Genomic DNA, 18,498 nt, shown 5'->3' with positions numbered 1-18,498 from the left:
GTGTTCTTGCCTGGAGAATCCCATGGACAGAAGAGCCTGGAGGACTGCAAAGAGCCTGACACAACTGAGTGACTAACACTTTCATTTTCAAGTATGTGCTAAACCCAGGAGACAAAAATATCTCCTTGTTTAAACATGAAAGTTTAAAACAAGCCAAATTTGACTCACTCTGGCATAGCAGTATCTTGAAGTTATAACTTGGACTTTGCTTCAAGGCATTATAGCAAGAGGTTGCATTTTATTTTACTTTAGTTATTTATTTTTGTTCTTTCTTACATTTTCAGTATGTAATCTTCTCATCAAAAGTTGCATTTCAGAATCAGGAAGAGCTGGGCTTCAATCCTGAAAGAAAAAGTTACTAATAGTTTGCCCTGATTAATTTACATAACTTTTCTGAGCTTTGATTACTTATCTACTAAGGACCTAAGAAGACTGATGACATTTAAAATCCCTGCAGAGATCATTGCAATTCTCAATACGTGTTACTTGCGTACGTTGTTAGCAACATATATCTATTAACAGTTAAACATAATAGTAAAGGCATATTCCAACAAAAATTGCTTCTTCAAAAGCACACAGAAAGAATAATCAATTTATCTGATCAGACAATGTGCCCCCTGAGAAACATGGCTAGAGAATAGCCCATTAGTCCCTCAATTAGTTGTATAAATAGAAGTCATTCTAGGCTTTAAAATGTTTTTATCTATATCTGATGGAAGCATTAATTCTAGCATAGAAACCCCCAAGTAAGTTGCTGACTGTAAAGTAAGGTATCTTACTAGAGCAACGTCTTTCTGAGAAGTCCAAACTACTAGAAAACAAACAAACCAATAAAAATCTCACATACTGTTGAATTTTGGCTCAAGCCTAAATCATCCAGAAATGGGCAACCAGCTCAACTTGCTTAAACCACACTCATTGAGGAAACAAGAATAGTCGCTTTGTATCCTCATTCACTGTTTTCTAGATGGTAGAGAATGACTCAAGTGTTTCTGAGGGAAAATAGAAGAGCTACTTTCTGAAATATAAGAGATAAAGGCCAGGTCAAATGTTCATTTTCCAGAAGGTGAAGATACATAGAGGGATGGTGTAGAAATGAGGCTTGGAGGAGGCTGTAGACCACAATTGGAAGTACTAGTATTTGCCATCATCATTTCATTTAAAACTTGTAACATATGCAGGACCTAAGAATGTGAGAGATAAGGAAACTAAAGTAGGTAATGTCACCATGCAAGAAACGGGATGGCGGAGTAGATACGAAATTTCCTGATTCCTAGGCCAGAGTTCATTCCCACCATCTCATGCAACCTAATACATGTCTTCAGTTCAGTTCAGTTGCTCAGTCGTGTCCGACTCTTTGCGACCCCTTGAATCGCAGCATGCCAGGCCTCCCTGTCCATCACCAACTCCCGGAGTTCACTCAAACTCATCTCCATCGAGTCGGTGATGTCATTCTCTATCATCCCCGTCTCCTCCCGCCCCCAATCCCTCCTAGCATCAGGGTCTTTTCCAGTGAGTCAACTCTTCACGTGAGGTGGCCAAACTATTGGAGTTTCAGCTTCAGGATCAGTCCTTCCAATGAACATCCAGGACTGATCTCCTTTAGGATGGACTGGTTGGATCTCCTTGCAGTCCGAGGGACTCTCTAGAGTCTTCTCCAACACCACAGTTCAAAAGCATCAATTCTTCAGCACTCAGCTTTCTTCACAGTCCAATTCTCACATCCATACATGACCACGGAAAAAACAATAGCCTTGACTAGATGGACCTTGGTTGGCAAAGTAATGTCTCTGCTTTTTAATATGCTATCTAGATTGATCATAACTTCCCTTCCTGGGAATAAGTGTCTTTTTAATTTTATGGCTGCAATCAGCATCTGCAATGATTTTGGAGCCCCAAAAAATAAAGTCTGGCACTGTTTCCCCATCTATTTCCCACGAAGTGATGGGACCGGATGCCATGATCTTTGTTTTCTGAATGTTGATCTTTAAGCCAACTTTTTCACTCTCCTCTTTGACTTTCATCAAGAGGCTTTTTAGTTCCTCTTCACCTTCTGCCATAAGGGTGGTGTCATCTGCATATCTGAGGTTATTGATATTTCTCCCAGTAATCTGATTCCAGCTTGTGCTTCATCTAGCCCAGCATTTCTCATGATGTACTCTGCATATAAGTTAAATAAGCAGGGTGACAATATACAGCATTAATGTACTCCTTTTCCTATTTGGAACCAGTGTGTTGTTCCATGTCCAGTTCTAACTGTTGCTTCCTGACCTGCATACAGGTTTCTCAAGAGGCAAGTCAGGTGGTCTGGTATTCCCATCTCTTTCAGAATTTTCCACAGTTTCTTGTGATCCACACAGTCAAAGGCTTTGGCATAGTCAATGAAGCAGAAATAGATGTTTTTCTGGAACTCTCTTGCTTTCTCCATGATCCAGCGGATGTTGGCAATTTGATCTCTGGTGCCTCTGCCTTTTCTAAAACCAGCTTGAACATCTGGAAGTTCACGGTTCATGTATTGCTGAAGCCTGGCTTGGAGAATTTTGAGCATGACTTTACTAGCATGTGGGATGAGTGCAATTGTGCGATAGTTTGAGCATTCTTTGGCATTGCCTTTCTTTGGGACTGGAATGAAAACTGACCTTTTCCAGTCCTGTGGCCACTGCTGAGTTTTCCAAATTTGCTGGCATATTGAGTGCAGCACTTTCACAGCATCATCTTTCAGGATTTGAAATAGCTCAACTGGAATTCCATCACCTCCACTAGCTTTGTTCGCAGTGATGCTTTCTAAGGCCCACTTGACTTCACATTCCAGTATGTCTGGCTCTAGGTGAGTGATCACACCAGCGTGATTATCTGGGTCATGAAGATCTTTTTTGCACAGTTCTCCTGTGTATTCTTGCCACTTCTTAATATCTTCTGCTTCTGTTAGGTCCATACCATTTCTGTCCTTTATCAAGCCCATCTTTGCATGAAATGTTCCCTTGGTATCTCTAATTTTCTTGACGAGATCTCTAGTCTTTCCCATTTTGTTGTTTTCCTCTATTTCTTTGCACTGATCGCTGAGGAAGGCTTTCTTATCTCTCCATGTTATTCTTTGGAACTCTGCATTCAAATGCTTCTATCTTTCCTTTTCTCCTTTGCTTTTCGCTTCTCTTCTTTACACAGTTATTTGTAAGCCCTCCTCAGACAGCCATTTTGCTTTTTTGCATTTCTTTTCCATGGGGATGGTCTTGATTCCTGTCTCCTGTACAATGTCACGAACCTCCGTCCATAGTTCATCAGGCACTCTGTCTATCAGATCTAGTCCCTTAAATCTATTTCTCACTTCCACTGTATAATCATAAGGGATTTGATTTAGGTCATACCTGAATTATCTAGTGGTTTTCCCCACTTTCTTCAATTTAAGTCTGAATTTGGCAATAAGGAGTTCATGATCTGAGCCACAGTCAGCTCCTGGTCTTGTTTTTGCTGACTTTATAAAGCTTCTCTATCTTTGGCTGCAAAGAATATAATCAGTATGATTTCGCTGTTGATCATCTGGTGATGTCCATGTGTAGAGTCTTCTCTTGTGTTGTTGGAAGAGGGAATTTGCTATGACCAGTGCGTTCGCTTGGCAAAACTCTATTAGCCTTTGCCCTGCTTCATTCCGTATTCCAAGGTCAAATTTGCCTGCTACTCCAGGTGTTTCTTGACTTCCTACTTTTGCATTCCAGTCCCCTGTAATGAAAAGGACATCTTTTTTGGGTATTAGCTCTAAAAGGTCTTGTAAGTCTTCACAGAACCGTTCAACTTCAGTTTCTTCAGCGTTACTGGTTGGGGCATAGGTTTGGGATTAGCGTGATATTGAATGGTTTGCCTGGGAAACGAACAGAGATCATTCTGTGGTTTTTGAGATTGTATCCAAGTACTTCATTTCGGACTCTTTTGTTGACCATGATGGCTACTCCATTTCTTCTAAGGGATTCCTGCCCACAGTAGTAGATATAATGGTCATCTGAGTTAAATTCACCCATTCCAGTCCATTTTAGTTCGCTGATTCCTAAAATGTCTATGTTCACTCTTGCCATCTCCTGTTTGACCACTTTCAATTTACCTTGATTCATGGACCTGACATTCCAGGTACCTATGCAATATTGCTCTTTACAGCATCAGACCTTGCATCTATCACCAGTCACATCCACAACTGGGTATTGTTTTTGCTTTGGCTCCATCCCTTCATTCTTTCTGGAGTTATTTCTCCACTGATCTCCTGTAGTATATTGGGCACCTACCAACCAAGGGAGTTCCTCTTTCAGTATCCTATCATTTTGCCCTTTCATACTGTTCATGGGGTTCTCAAAGCAAGACTACTGAATGGTTTGCCATTCCCTTCTCCAGTGGACCACATTCTGTCAGATCTCTCCACCATGACCCACCCATCTTGGGTGGCCCCACACGACATGGCTTAGTTTCACTGAGTTAGACAAGGCTGTGGTCCGTGTGATCAGATTGGCTGGGTTTCTGTGATTATGGTTTCCATGTGTCTGTCCTCTGATGCCCTCTCGCAACACCTATAGTCTTAACTTGCATTTCTCTTACCTTGGACATGGGGTATCTCTTCACGGCTACTCTAGCAAAGTGCAGCCTCTGCTCCTTACCTTGGACGAGGGGTATCTCCGCAGGGCTGCCCCTCCTGACCTTGAACATGGAGTAGCTCCTCTCGGCCCTCCTGTGCCCACTCCGTCGCTGCTCCTTGGACATGGGGTTGCTCCTCTCACCACTTTCCCTGACCTCGGGTGTGTGGTAGCTCCTCTCAGCTGTGGCCCCTGACTTACCAATGGACTAAGTTCAGTGCTTGGCAGACTGGAGTAAATTTGCTTACATTTGTTACATTGTTTTGTTATGTTTTGTTCACATGTCCTGTAGCATATGAAATGACAAATTTGTTTTGGTTGCATCTTTGGGGTTAGTGTAAACAATAGATGTAAACAAAGTATTATGAAGAAATATACAGAGAAATCACATGTGGATAAACTAATTGAAGAATCACTTCAGTTCAGTTCAGCTCAGTTCAGTCGCTCAGTCATGTCCAACTCTCTGCAACCCCATGAATCACAGCGCGCCAGGCCTCCCTGTCCATCACCAAGGTGATGAAATAAATCATGAGGATTTTCCTTTCTAGAGAAATGAGCAAATGGAGGAAAAGCATGATTTACCACGCCTGTCTTTTCTTGGATGCATCCCCTCAACTGCAAATGAATTATTTTGAGACTCTTTGATAGTTAGATTAGCTGAAATGTGTGAAGCCCACTGTTTGCTGAGAGTAAAGGAGAACTCTAACTCCAGTCACAGCTCTTCATCTGCTCTTTTTGAGCTGTGACAGTATACGGAGCAAGGATATATCTGCAAAGACTTTAAAAATGCCATCTTGCTGCTCCTGCATACATCGTTTAAGCAGAGGCAGGCCCTGACTCAGGCTGACCTCTACAGCCTTCTTTTCCTCATAGACAGAATTACTTAATCCCCTTCTAAATACTCCTTATCCCCAATCTAAGATACCAATCCTGACAACTGGCAGAAAAGACATAAATAATGCCAGCTCTCTTTATTCTAACACTTATCATCTTGTGATACTTGTTCCTAGTTAGGTCATAAACGCATCCCAGTCTCTAATTATGAGAAATTAAGGACAGCAGCTGTGTCTTGTTTTCTTTTGTACATTCAGAACCTAGCATACCAATGGCATACAGTAGTCACTCAATAAGTGTTTGCTTACTAACTGACTGATTCATTAAACTGAGCTTCTGCCTCGGTGCTGAAACCCAGTCACCACCAGTCTGGGGACTCAGTCCCTATTCTGATCCCTGTTTGATACCTTCCTAATATTGTAGCTCTTCTTGGACACAGGGCCCTCCATTTCTCACTCCTGGAAATTCACACACAGACCTTAATTCCTGTTCTTGAGCCTCCTACTGCAAACTTTTGATTCTTGGATCACCAAATGCCATCTTTTCTCTGACTCTACCTTCACTCCAACTTCGTGACTTGCTAGGACACTGCAGCAGCCTGCATAGAATCTCCTGAGGGCTATCACCAAAAAGCCTGGACTATCACTTTGATGAGTGTAATGTGTCCACCCAGATCTCTTTTGCTTATCAATTATGCACAGTAATTGATAAGCAAAATCACCTGTTTTTATAAAAATATTGTGGTTTACATGTTACCACAACCTATTCCATTTACGTGTAAAATCTGTGATTATCTAAATTATATCAGGGTTCCATTAAATACAGAGAAGGCAATGGCAAGCCACTCCAGTACTATTGCCTAGAAAATCCCATGGATGGAGGAGCCTGGTAGGCTGCAGTCTGTGGGGTCGCTAAGGGTCGGACATGACTGAGCGACTTCACTTTCACTTTCCATTAAATAATCTGTCAAATGCAAAAAATAGATAGGCAAAATAAATGTTATTTATCCAAACAGACAATTAAATCACCTCAAAATTCCTCACTAAAGTTTTTTTTTGTGTGTGTGTATGTGTCTGTGTGGTTTTTGTTTAGGTCAGTTGAACTGTCTCCACCCTTTATATTTCTTTCCAGTTTAAATAACAGGTCAGTCAACACATTTCCTCATATTGAAAGTTTCAGTCTTAAGCTCTTGCTTCCTCTTACTTTTCATAAAGTCAAACAATCTAACTTGTTGTTATTTAGTTGCTAAGTCATGTCCAACTCTTTTGCAACCCTATGGACTGTAGCCCGCCAGGCTCATCTGTCATGGGATTTCCCAGGCAAGAATACTGAAGTGGGTTGCCATTTCCTTCTCCAAGAGATCTTTCTGACCCAGGGGTTGAACTCACATCCACTGCATTGGCAGATGGTTTTTACCACTGAGCCATCAGGGAAGCCCCAATCAAATGGACTAAAACAAGTCAGAGTTTGGGGAATTCCTTTTTTAAAATTCACCAATGACTCTGTTTGTCATGGAATCTGTAGATCCAAGTGTCTTGGCCTTGATACTAAAAACTTACCTCTAAGACAACATCCCAACCAAGAAACCAACCTCTGCCAGCTCACTGTCTACAATCATTAAGATGAATAATTAGAAAAGTCCCCTGGAGCTTGGGAAAAATCAGAGAAATTTGTAACCTTCACAAAATAATGGACAACATTGTCATCAGTTTTTCAAAATTTTTTCTAAATCATTGAGGAATGAATTGTTTTAATAGAATTTTCCCTTGCTAAGAGGAAAATTACTCATGGCTTCAAACACAAGCTGATGCCAAGGCCGAGGCAGAGCCGTGCTTTCAGTTTATCTACCTCAGTGCTCTTAAACCAGTTGTTTGGAAAACCTGCCTAATCTTCCTCAAAGGTCCACATTAGCAGAAGGGTCACGAGGTCATGTTTGTCCATATCATGCCACATCCTACAACCAGCAATGGCTGAGCAGAAAAGTCCTCAGAGGAAAGGCTGATGCTCATTTCATAACGTTTTGTGTGAAGAGGGAGATGAAACACTCAAGGGATAATATTTCCTTCTAACAGTGCTTCACCACGTGAGAAAATAAAGGAGATTAAATTTAATATTTAAGCATGACAGAATATTAAAGCAGTTTTCTTTCCTATCTTCAACTTCCAGATCTAATTGAGTCACAAAGCATTAGAACTGGGTCATTTTAGTTAGGTCGGATCTCCCATTACCTTTGTTTAAAAGTCCGGGGGAAGCAAACTATGTATTGAGTTCTCATGTAATTATAGTAAAATATGATAATTACATTTAAATTTATCTCCACGGCTGATGAATGCAGAAAGTCAGGAGGAGAAAGATGGATGTAATGCAGTAGTCATTTGATTGCTTTTAATTGCCTTCTTGCTTCCATGTGTAGTAGACCATAGCAGTAGATTGCAAACTGTTCTTCACTGGACTGGGTTGAGGGGATACTCTGAAGCACTTCGCTGTGGCTACCCACGACACACAAAGCACAGGAATGGAACAACCAGAACTGAAGATGCTTTGCACAGATTTTCCAGTGGTGTTATATCATATATTTTTAAATACTTTCACACTGGCCCTTAAGAGCATCAAAATTTTGAAATTCACCTACTGCTTGATCCTGGGCCTTTACCTTTGAAAACAAGCACCCTGGTTTCCTGTTGGAATCACGGGGATCAGAGGCAACTCCCTAACAAGTAATTGATACTTCCTCTCCAAAGAAAATGATTTGAAGGGGGAAACAAACGAATAACACCAAATCTCTCAGCTTATACAGGAACAAATTACTGGTACTTTTTTGGTTCTCTAAAGACAGAAGCAAAAAGGTAGGGTCGGGACTTGACTTTCTCTGTATTCCACACTTTCTCTCATTGCTCCAAAAGAAAATTCTCCTAGAACTGGAAAAAATAATTAGGACAAGTTCAGAGATGATTGCTGCTGCTGCTGCTAAGTCACTTCAGTCGTGTCCGACTGTGCGACCCCACAGACGGAAGCCCACCAGGCTCCCCCGTCCCTGGGATTCTCCAGGCAAGAACACTGGAGTGGGTTGACATTTCCTTCTCCAATGTGTGAAAGTGAAGTCGCTCAGTCATATCCTACTCTTTGCGACCCCATGGACTGCAGCCTACCAGGCTTCTCCATCCATGGGATTTTCCAGGCAAGAGTACTGGAGTGGGGTGCCATTGCCTTCTCCATCAGAGATGATTAAAAGACTGAAATTAATTAAAATAATAGAACTGTGAGGAAATAATAAAAGCACTGGTCCAATGAGAGCTGAGTAGCCATATGTGTTGAAGAATATGAATGGAAAAGAGAAAAAACATTATGCATTAGAATGGCATAACAAAAAAAGGTGAGATTTATCCATAATAGCAATATTAAGTTAGTGAACTCTGCTAAATTGTGTAGAAACACTATTACCTTTAACCCTCACAACAACCTGGATAGGTAGATATTGGCTCCACTTTGTAAAAGAGGAAATAAAGACGACATGCAGAGGTAAAGCAGTTTACCCACACAGCTGGTAATTAGCATAGCTGGAATTCAAACCCAGATTGTTTGAAGGCAGAGCCTACACTTTCAATCACAACACCATATTGCCTCTTGGTCACACTTTTTTTTTTTTTAACCAACAAGCTGTATGACAATATCCATCTGTCTCAAATTTTGTTCATAAAATGCACAGTAATACATTATTTTGTGTTTGTTTATAAATTTGGACAAGGTAGAGCACTAATCTGAAAAGGCGGGGTAGTGTAATGGTTCCGTTCCGTTCCGTCGCTCAGTCGTGTCCGACTCTTTGCGACCCCGTGGACTGTAGCCTACCAGGCTTCTCTGTCCATGGGATTCTCCAGGCAAAGATACTGGAGTGGGTTACCATTTCCTTCTCCAGGGGATCTTCCCGACCCAGGGATCGAACCCGAGTCTCCCGCATTGGAGGCGGACGCGTTAACCTCTGAGCCACCAGGGAAGTCCCACTGAAGGGTTTCAGTTCCAAGGTCTGGTCTGCCCTTGCTATCTGTGTGACTTTAGGTGAGTTACTTGACCTCTCTGTGCCTCTTCTTCATCCATAGTAAAATGAGGATATTAATAATTCCTCCACCATGGCTTTGGTATGAGAATTGAGTTGTTATTGGTAAAGTGATCGAGACAGTGGCTGGCACATAATAAGCACCAAAATGCTTTAGTTAAATATATTTTTAAAATCTGAATCAGTTCAGTTCAGTCGCTCAGTCGTGTCCGACTTCTTGCGACCCCATGAATCACAGCACGCCAGGCCTCCCTGTCCATCACCAACTCCCGAATAGGTTAAGGCAAAATGTGTTTAAACTTTAGTGTGGATTTGCCGCATGTTATGCAACAGCTTAGCAATCAGTACTAACACTTTATAGGCCGTGTCTGCCCTCTGCTAATTTTTTAACCAGAAATTTGATCTAAAAAGCCAACGTCATCTTAAAAAAAAAAAACTTCTGTAAAGGAATTCAGATATGTTTCAACTGGTGCTCAAATATCAGCACTCATCCTTTTCCTCCTCTCACCAGCACTTTCTTCTCTGTTTGCCTCCATTCTCAGGTCGGTTCTGTCTGTGTGGTTGTTTTCAGTACCCACAGGTCTCTCTTATCATCCTGCAGCTAAAAATCCCAGTGAAAAAAAGATTCTGATTACGGATATGTTCAACCAAGTCCAGAACTGACTTTCATTGGCCTTAACTGGGTCACATGGTGATCCTGGAACCAATCACTGTGCATCGTGGCTGAGGGACTGAATGTGCTGATTGGTCTCACACGTACTGTGTGAAGGGCTTCCCAGTGGTAAAGAATCTGCCTGCCAATGGATGAGATGCAAGAGTTGCGGGTTCTATCCCTGGGTTAGGAAGATCCCCTCGAGGAAGAAATGGCAAATGGCATCCCTTCTAGTATTCTTGCCTTGGAAATCCTATGGACTGAGGAGCAGTCCATGGGGTTGGGAAGAGTCAGACATGACTGATCACACACACACATACACATACCACATGAATGGAAGGTGGGAGAAAGCTTATCTCTTAAGGAAAATGAAGGTGTGGTTATGAGAAGATGTGATAATCAACACTAGAGAGGCAAGATAATAAATCTCTACCATAATAGGCAATAATACTTTTGTGCCACAAAGGTTGCATTGGAAAATTAAAACTTTGTTTACCTATTTTTTTGTCTGTGCCATGCTCAGCATGTAGGGGTCTGAGTTCCCCAACTAGGGATCGATCCTGTGCCCTAGCAGTGAAAGCACTGAATCCTAACCATTGGACCTCCAGGGGATTCCCATTGTTTATGTATTTTGAAAGTGACAGACTCTTTACGCTGAAGTTAAGAAACCTAAATGATTTTGTCCCTATGGCATTCTCTGACTGTTGAGAAGAAAGATGCCTTTCATAAACAGAAACGATTTAATATTTGTTTTCACTCTTTGTTAACTATTTACAAATTTATTTTAAAACTCCATTAACCTTGTTCCTTTCAGTTCTCTTATAAAGACAAATGAATAATAAACTCAAGAAAAGCATGAAAAGTCCAACAGACCTGTTGAAAGAGCAAAAAGTTTTTGCTTTTGTTTTTTAATTTAATTTACCATGATGACGCCTAGAAAAGTATGTCTAAAGGTTATATTCCTTTCCAACCTTCCTGACTCAGAGTGAGATCACAGCTCATTCTGTCCTGTACTTTTTACTTAAATTAACGCTCTCTTTCTACTCAAATGAACACATTAATGCATCCAGAAAAACTGGCATTAGAATGAATAGACAAAGATTTTAATGTCAAAATTTGTGTAAGAGAAATGTTGCTATTTTGTTACCCTCTTAAAATCATAAAGAACAGTGATCAAAAGCAGGTTTCAGTTTCTTTCCATGAAATCTTAGTATAGTTTAGCAGAAGCACAAGATATAAGTGGTATTTGGAAACCCCCTGTATTCTATAATGTGGTTAATGTTGTCATACTGTCTTATCTAGGAATTTTTCTGTTCCCCTCTAAAGTGTCAGTCGTCACATTTTAAAATGTTTATCTTGTACAGCTGTTTGCTTCATCCTTTTCCTAAGTCACTGGAATGATATTTCTAAAGAGTTACTTTAGATAAGATTTGGCATTGACCTTACTTGAAAAAATGTAGGCCATTTTACAAGCCACAGTGAATTCCTCACAGCACGAAACCGCCATGACATATTAGCTTTGTGTGATGATAACCTTGGAGCCCATGAAATGTACTAAATATTAATCTGCTCACACTGTCCTGGCTCCCTACCAAGCCTGCATTCTCGCATGCACACATCTTTTTCTCAAGTGAGGTGTAGGAACTGTTGAGCTCAGAGGTGTCAGTCCCCCAGCTCTGACATGTTGTGTGCGTTATCTCCCCTACCAGGCATCTTTCCACAGGCAGGGCAGAACAAATAATGTTGATACATTTCTATGAATAGAGAGAAAGCTCACATCCAAATTCCCCAAACCTCATGCAATTCTGTGGGTGATTTAACCAAGCCCAATTTCCAGTTCCAAATCTTGGGTGCAGTGGGGGAGGGGAGCCCATTAGTCCTCCTTTTAAAAAGCCCTTAACAATTTAACAGCTTGCTTAGCCTTAATATCTGTCCTTCCATGCCTTCCACGTGTCTTGTAACCCTCAGAAAACATCTCATCTAGTAAATCCTAACTTCGTGGGGAGATGAAAAGACCAGAGTAGGAAAGATGTTCATGTGATTCTTCAGCCTCTAGTTTAGATAAAGTAAATGTTAGAATGAAATCCTGTCTCACTTCTCTATATTCTTATTCAGAAATGGAAGTCCTCAGGTCACTAGTAAGCTCTTCATCAGGAGCACAGAAATAACAGTGACTTTGAAATTCTATTGCCATGATCTCAAAATAAGCATTCTTAGATGAATGGAAGGCTACGATGCATCAAAATCATTCTAATAAAGGATCAGTATAGGTTGGCCCTTTTGCACCACACAAGTAATACCTTTAGGACTGCTATGTGATAAACAAACATCATTGTGCTAAGGAGATGTCAGTGACAAACTTGAAGCAAAGGCCACTTAGAGGAAAAAGACTGACAAGGATAAAGGCTGTGGGAAATGAAGAAGAAAGAGAAAGAAAGGGAGATTAAAAGAAGAGAATGAAAGGAAAGGAAAAGAAGTGAAAGGGAAAGCAAAAGGGATAAGGGAAAAAGGAGATTAAAGACTATAAATGTAGCCTGCATAGAAGTGTCCTTGACAAATTAAACAAGCAACTGTTCACAGAGGGAGGGAATGCCTAACCCTTATAGGCAGGAAACGTGACATAGTTCTTGGACCTCTGTGTAGATCCAGGAGCCAGAGATTTATTTCTCTAGGCCAAATCTAAGTATTGTACATTTTTTCCACTGCCACATTACAGTTCACAACAACAACAACAACAAAATAAAGTCACACTTAGTTGTCTTCCTTCCTGAATAGAAAGGAATAGCTTCCTGAATAGCTCAGTTCAAAAACATTAGGTGGGGTGTCATCAAGCCATGGGGGATGTGTGTAGGAGCAGGGGCTGCAGTGGCCTGGCAAGGACTATAGCCTAAATGCTTGCTGCCGCTCCTGCTATGTTGCTTCAGTCATGTCTGACTCTGTGCGACCTCACAGACTGCAGCCCACCAGGTTCCTCTGTCCCTGGGATTCTCCAGGCAAGAATACTGGAGTGGGTTGCCATTTCCTTCTCCCCAAGTGCTTGATGAGGAGGGTATTTATACATGGTGTCGCTGTTGCTAGGCATTGGGCCAGGAGATTGATTGCATATATGGGTGTTGATCAAATAAGTAGATATATTGGAACTATAAGAATGGTGGGGATTAGCATCGTCACTGCCTAGGACAAGCTAGGATGAATCCTGTGATGTTGGATTGAACTTGGAAGGACCAGTATAAACACAAAGATTCCAGTAGATAGATGTTAGATAGGCAGGTAGATAGTAAGTAGATAAATAGATAGATATGGATGTTTTAGTAGCCTGCTTCTATAACAGCCTCCGGTATTTTTGAATCCAGTTATTCATACCTTTGTGAAGTCCTCTCCAATACTGAATAAGGTTCACTTGTGTAAATAATGTTAAAGAAATGGAAGAGTGAGACTTTTGAGGCTAGGTCATATAAAAGACATCTGGGCTTTCTCCATCTGGGGAGAAAGCCAGACACCACACTAAGGTGACACTCAATGACATGAGGGAAAAAGGCCTCCTGCCAACAACTGGTCCCAGTTTGCCAAACATGTGAGTAAGCCACCTTGTCAGTATGTTTTCCAGTCCTCATCAGGCCTTAAGACTACAGTCCTGGCCAACATCTTGACTGAAACCTCATGAGAGGGACAGAGCCAGGATCACCCAGCTAAACCCCTTCTGAATTCTGGACTAGACTGTGAAGTAATAAATATTCATTGTTTTAAGCTACTATGTTAGTTATGTAGAGATATATACAATACGCATATAGAGAGCAGCTACTTACATATATAGCCTAATCCTTTCCATTGATAGTATCTGGGGGCAATGACACTTTTAAACTAGTGAGCATACCAGATGCCCAGATCTCAGTTTCTAAACACAGTTCTCCACTAAAAGAAGCCAGCATTCCTTAGAGAAATGGCTGAGTTTAGGGCTAAAGCAAGGAAAAATTAAAGATGAGTCTGAATATTTTATTAGTAAGAAAATGGTCAAATAATTATAGAAGTCATCTTGAAAAGGCTCCTACTGGCCTCTCTAAGGAACTTACAAGTTTATACTGATACAAATAAATAAGTGAAAAAATAAATTGGAAGAATAAATTCTTTACCATAAAATGCCAACTAATAAATGCAGGAGAAATGGTCTAATTAGAAAATAACCAATTGGCAACCATCATAGTAATAATGAATTCAGCCATGAAACATCAGTAGATATTAAATTAGTGAGTACAAGTTTAATGAAGAATGAAATGTTTCCATGGTCTCAACTAGCCACAAAATGCTTATTCATTGCAATGAAGAAAAGAATGGCTTTGCAAAGGAGAAATTTGGCAGACACCACCTAAACAACCCCCCTGGTGGCTCAGACGGTAAAGCATCTGTCTACAATGCGGGAGACCTGGGTTCAATCCCTGAGTCAGGAAGATCTCCTGGAGAAGGAAATGGCAACCCACTCCAGTGTTCTTGCCTGGAAAATCCCATGGACCGAGGAGCCTGGTAGACTACAGTCCCTGGGGGTCGCAAAGAGTCAGATATGGCTCAGCAACTTCACTTTCACCTAAACAAATTATTAAAATTAATGTCAGTATTAAGGGGATACATTGAAAACATGTACCATGTAATTGGATGCAATAAGAACACAAAGTCATTATGACGGTATACCAGTCCTAGAGGAAGCACAACTTGAATCTAATCCTTGGGAGACATTAGATAAACTTAGACTTAGAGACTGTTTATAAATTAACTCAAAAACTGTCAAACCCATGAAAGTAAAAAAAAAACCTGAGGAATTGTTCCTGATTTTAAGGGGACTACAGAGATGAAATACCTATGTATAACATGTGACCCTGGGTTAAATTCTTTTTACTGTAGGAGACATTTTGGGACAAATAGCAAAACTTGAATAATATCTATGATATAGGTGGTAACAATATATCAACATTAATTTCCTGTCTTCAGTGGTGTTACTGTGATTAGGCAGAAAAATGTATTTATTTGTCAAAAATACACATTAAAGTATTTGAAGATTATAAGTCATCTTGTCAACCACTTGCTCAAATTATTCAGAATGAAAAAACTCTTCAAATTATTCTTGCTCCTTTTTGTAGGTTTTCAACTATTTTGAAAGAAAATAGAAAAAAAGAAATACACCACAGATCTGAAAATTATATCTCCCATTTGGCAGAGAATATAAAGGGAGTTCAGAGATATAGAATACTAAATAGAAATACACAGAAAGGGCATACATCATACACAGGTAAAGTGCCAACAATAACAGCAGCATGAAAGAGAAAGTAGGAATATGAGGAGTAGGTTCAAATAGAGATGTCCACTGAATTACTTAGTGTCCCAAGAGGAAACAGATGGTGGGTCAAAATAGAGTAATTCAATGAAGGTTTATTTACAAAGAGACACTTTCAATGACGTGAACTAGGGTCACCATACATCCAAGACTTAGTAATAATAGCCTAATGCTTAAGCTATTAAGAGGGGAGGGAGTAGTACAGGAAACCAGGGAAAGAGTCATGCCTGCTGCCTTGAGAGAATCCATGACTGCTGGAGAGACACAGCTGGCTGGCCTTGAAGGAAGGGTGCTAGGGCCCCCCTCCCCTTTCTCTGCCTCCAATCTACTCCCAGCACTTTCCATTGGCAAGACTCAACCAGAAACCCTGTGGGAAGCCCCTGGTGTGGTCTGTATGAGTCTCCCTGCCTGGGCAGAAGGTAATGTACAGAATAGTTGAGAATGAGGCCAATGGGGGTCAGTGGAAGAGATCTGGCCTGCCGATCTTAAATATATGAAATTAAGACCAGCAATATTTAGCCCTGTAGAAGTACCAATCAATAAAGGCTGTATTTAAAAATCTTTGATAAAATTTCAGAGAGACTGAAAATTATTTGAAATTGTAAGTAAAACAACTACTCCAGTATAATTAGGTGGGTCATCCAAGCAAGGGACACAGAAATCATTAGATGAGTCAACACTGTACAAAGAAGTATGGTTGAAAGAGAAGAGAATCTGGAAAGCAAGAGGAAGGAACTATGAGCCATGTTTTCTTTAAGCCCAACTGCCCACAAGGTTTACCAGTTCCCTACTGAGAAGAATTGAAAGTAAATATCAAAATTGTTTTGAGATACAATTTTGCCTGAATTCAGTTCAGTCAGTTCAGTTCAGTCACTCAGTTGTGTCGGACTCTTTGCAACACCATGAATCACAGCACGCCAGGCCTCCCTGTCCATCACCAACTCCCGGAGTTCACTCAAACTCATGTCCATCGAGTCGGTGATGCCATCTGGCCATCTCATTCTCTGTCGTCCCCGTCTCCTCCCACCCCTAATCCTTCCTAGCATCAGATTCTTTTCCAGTGAGTCACCTTGACGTATGAGGTGGCCAAAGTATTGGAGTTTCAGCTTTAGCATCAGTCCTTCCAATGAATTGATCAGTTCTTCCTGGATTGATCTCCTTTAGAATGGACTGGTTGGATCTCCTTGCAGTCCAAGGGACTCTCAAGAGTCTTCTCCAGCACCACAGTTCAAAAGCATCAATTCTTCAGCGATCAGCTTTCTTCATAGTCCAACTCTCACATCCATACATGACCACGGGAAAAACCATAGCCTTGATTAGACGGACCTTTGCTGGCAAAGTGATGTCTCCGCTTTTGAATGTGCTATCTAGGTTGGTCATAACTTTCCTTCCAAGGAGTAAGCATCTTTTAATTTCATGGCTGCAATCAGCATCTGCAGTGATTTTTGAGCCCAAAAGAATAAAGTCTGACACTGTTTCCACTGTTTCCCCATCTATTTCCCACGAAGTAATGGGACCAGATGCCATGATCTTCATTTTCTGAATGTTGAGCTTCAAGCCAAACTTTTCACTGTCCTCTTTCACTTTCATCAAGAGGCTTTTGAGTTCCTCTTCACCTTCTGCCATAAGGGTGGTGTCATCTTCATATCTGAGGTTATTGATATTTCTCCTAGCAATCTTGATTCCAGCTTGTGCTTCTTCCAGCCCAGCGTTCCTCATGATGTACTCTGCATATAAGTTAAATAAGCAGGGTGACAATACACAGCCTTGACATACTCCTTTTCCTATTTGGAACCAGTCTGTTGTTCCATGACCAGTTCTAACTGTTGCTTCCTGACCTGCATACAGGTTTCTCAAGAGGCAGGTCAGGTGGTCTGGTATTCCCATCTCTTTCAGAATGTTCCACAGTTGATTGTGATCCACACAGTCAAAGGCTTTGGCATAGTCAATGAAGCAGAAATAGATGTTTTTCTGGAACTCTCTTGCTTTCTCCATGATCCAGCGGATGTTAGCAATTTGATCTCTGGTTCCTCTGCCTTTTCTAAAACCTGCTTGAACATCTGGAAGTTCACGGTTCACATACTGCTGAAGCCTGGCTTGGAGAATTTTGAGCATGACTTTACTAGCGTGTGAGATGAGTGCAATTGTGTGGTAGTTTGAGCATTCTTTGGCATTGCCTTTCTTTGGGATTGGAATGAAGACTGACCTTTTCCAGTCCTGTGGCCCTGCTGTTTTCCAAATTTGCTGGCATATTGAGTGCAGCGCTTTCACAGCATCATCTTTCAGGATTTGAAATAGCTCAATTGGAATTCCATCACCTCCACTAGCTTTGTTCATAGTGATGCTCTCTAAGGCCCACTTGACTTCACATTCCAAGATGTCTGGCTCCTCGTGAGTGATCATGCCATCGTGATTATCTTCATAGTGAAGATCTTTTTTGTACAGTTCTTCTGTGTATTCTTGCCTGAATTACCCATTGGTAAACCTCATGCGACGAGTTGACTCATTGGAAAAGACTCTGATGCTGGGAAGGATTGGGGGCAGGAGGAGAAGGGGACGACAGAGAATGTGATGGCTGGATGGCATCACCGACTCGATGGACATGAGTTTGATTGTACTCCGGGAGTTGATGATGGACAGGGAGGCCTGGTGTGCTGTGATTCATGGGGTCACGGGGAGTCGGACACGACTGAGTGACTGAACTGAACTGAAACTGCATAGAGTTCTCATACCTTTGTGTAGATGCAATCCTTTCCATTTAATCTTTTTTGTTGCTGTTTAAAGTTCAAAACTCAAGACCTCTTCAGGTATGTAAATCTGAATCAAGTAAATCTCATATTTAAATTACAGTCAATAGTTGTTTGTTTGTTTTTTAACCCCAAATTGGCAGGTAAAGGTAAAGGACTTTAAAGGACAGGTAAAGGACTGTTCTCAAAAATGAAGTTTTAACAAGGTTTCTTCCTGGATGATTGTGCCAAACACTCTTTAAAAAAATTTTTTTTTTTAATTTGGAAGATAATCAATG

The 18,498-nt window shown here is 41.0% G+C and overlaps 1 long non-coding RNA gene across 1 annotated transcript in view; it reads right to left on the bottom strand.

Annotated features, from left to right (window-relative positions):
- Positions 1-273: 273 nt before the first annotated feature.
- Positions 274-18,498, bottom strand: part of LOC148778736 (uncharacterized) — an 87,002-nt gene continuing 68,777 nt past the window's right edge. The window contains exon 3 of the long non-coding RNA XR_016037457.1: positions 274-342. This is a non-coding gene — a long non-coding RNA (uncharacterized LOC148778736). The remainder of the gene's footprint in view (positions 343-18,498) is intronic.

The sequence above is a fragment of the Moschus berezovskii genome, chromosome 1 (assembly GCF_049115385.1).
Source record: "Moschus berezovskii isolate FMDL1 chromosome 1, NW_MosBer_1.0, whole genome shotgun sequence".
NCBI classification, from domain to species: Eukaryota; Metazoa; Chordata; class Mammalia; order Artiodactyla; family Moschidae; genus Moschus; species Moschus berezovskii.
The sequence above is the reverse complement of the archived record's forward strand: the minus strand, read 5'-3'. Positions and strand labels throughout refer to the sequence as shown.